Genomic DNA, 2,177 nt, shown 5'->3' with positions numbered 1-2,177 from the left:
CTCTTATTCTGCTGTAACCAATGATATTCTTTTCGAGTAATTTGAAGTAATTTAGTGAAAAATAATAAAAACAGCTAATAAAACGCATTTATTGGTAGAAATTTCAAGTAAATTTTTATTTAACTTTTGCAGAAAACATTTAGATTTACTAATTCTGTTGGAAAAATCCAGCAGAAACCCACCTGGATCACAGAGGATAGGCTGACATGTGTTACAGTGTTTTTGTCTGTTAGGTTTGTCTGTAWAAGTTCCTTCTTCACACGGCACACAAGCAGTATTCATGACCTCTGAACAGTCTCTTATTACTCGACTTCCTGTTGGAAAACAAAACAACTTTTTAARTGAAAGTAATGTTTTAATTTCAGCTGCTCCTTTCTTTCTCTTAKAGGAGATTTAGAAATTGTAAGAAATATATAAATCTCTTCCAGTCTTTCTTTAAGAAACTTTTTAAATACTATAGTAAAGAAGAAAAAGGAAAATAAGAAGGGAAATGAATTCTTAATCTGTGTATCATTCGTTCTTTCTTGACATGTAAAAACTGTAAAGAGAGAAAGAAACTTTGTTTTTTAACAGGAGTTTCTCAAACATTTACTGACCAACACAAGATTTTCATCTCAGAAAACAATACCAAATCATGTTTACCATCAAGTAACTTGGTAATGATCTGTATCTGTATTAGCTATGCTAAGGAAAAACAGAAKATGTATTTAGTTTTCATATAAATAAATAAAGTTGACAGAATATATTGGGTTCACAGTGTCTGCAATAAAAAGGGTGAAAATAAAAGTAAAACTCAGTGTTTATTTTATTATCTAACATTCAGGAGGATCTTACCAGAAGGACACAGAGGACAGCATCTATCTTCAGTCTGATACTCAGTCTGATGGCAGGTGAGGGACAGAACACTGCAGACTGTCAGTGTTACCTGTGGAGATAAAAACTTATTTTACAAGAAGAGATAGAAACTTAATAAGACTAATGTATGCTCCCTGTTTTACTGATTTTGAACTAAAMTTGTTTCAGGGCAGGTTTACCCTGAAGGGAGACCAGGTTTTAGATGTTTTTGTTTATAAACCATGTAGCAGTAAAAACATCATACTTGTTCTCTTCCAAGTTTTTCTTTCTGTAGAAACTCATAAAGCAGGAAGATGGTTTAGTTACTGTAGTGAATTTCATGTACTGTGCCTTTAAGAAATGTGAACGCGCGTCCGAGCGGGTGCGCGCCCTTTGTTCAGTCCAATTTTACATCTCGCTGTGATAAGCTGTTCCCATCTGTCTCGCTAAATAAACCTTGTCCAGACGCTGAAGATTATCGTCATTTTTTCATTCAACATTCAACAACTTTCAGGCAAGACGTTCTCTGATTTTCCAGCAACCCAGTAGCACCAGACGAGGAGAGACGGAGGGAACAGCCGGCAGACAACCTCAGAAGAACCGAACCGAACACAGCATAAAATGGCGTCAACGAACAGGCCTGTACAGTCTTAAGGTTAATATTGAATTAGCAGGGGTATTATTGGCCATATTTACTTCTGTTTTTTTTTATTTTTATGCCTCAGAGACTCAGGACGGTTCATATAAGGTTTGTCGGCTGGTCACAGCGATGGGCTCCGTCTAATGTCTGGAGTTCTGTCTTTGTTTTGTTTTCGTGTGTTCAACCTTGCTAAGTTATTTGTTATTTTTTGTGACGTGTTGCCCGCCGCAGGGATTAAGTGTGTGTTCTCTGGCAGTTTATGTGTAAAGTACGCGTACTTTTGAAGAAAAAGTGTTGAGATGCATCTCTTGTATTGAGTTTCCGCTGCACCTCCGTGGTTACAGGACCGGGTTGGTCAGAGAGACGTCTTTGTCACCCGGGTAGCTGCTGGTGGGCGCGATGAAGTGTTGTGTACGGGGCCGTTCAGCCTGATCTTTTGTTATCTCGCCCGGATAAAAGTACCCGGTTGCAGTATCTTCTGAGGCCTAAGTACTGTTTAATTCCGATGAAATAGGCCGGGGAGGTAGCGGGAAGATTGGGTGGTGGAGGCTCCGTCTAGTTACTGGAAGTTTAAAGGGGACATGTCATGGTTTTTTTTTTTGTTTTTTTTAAAGTTCTGTTCAAGCAAGGGAATACAGGCCTGTGTGTTTGTCTGTCCTAAATGTGTGTTTGATGTTAATTGTGGGGTTTTGTTGTTTATTTC

Source organism: Austrofundulus limnaeus, unplaced genomic scaffold, assembly GCF_001266775.1.
Source record: "Austrofundulus limnaeus strain Quisiro unplaced genomic scaffold, Austrofundulus_limnaeus-1.0 Scaffold2864, whole genome shotgun sequence".
Classification (NCBI taxonomy): domain Eukaryota; kingdom Metazoa; phylum Chordata; class Actinopteri; order Cyprinodontiformes; family Rivulidae; genus Austrofundulus; species Austrofundulus limnaeus.
The sequence above is the reverse complement of the archived record's forward strand: the minus strand, read 5'-3'. Positions refer to the sequence as shown.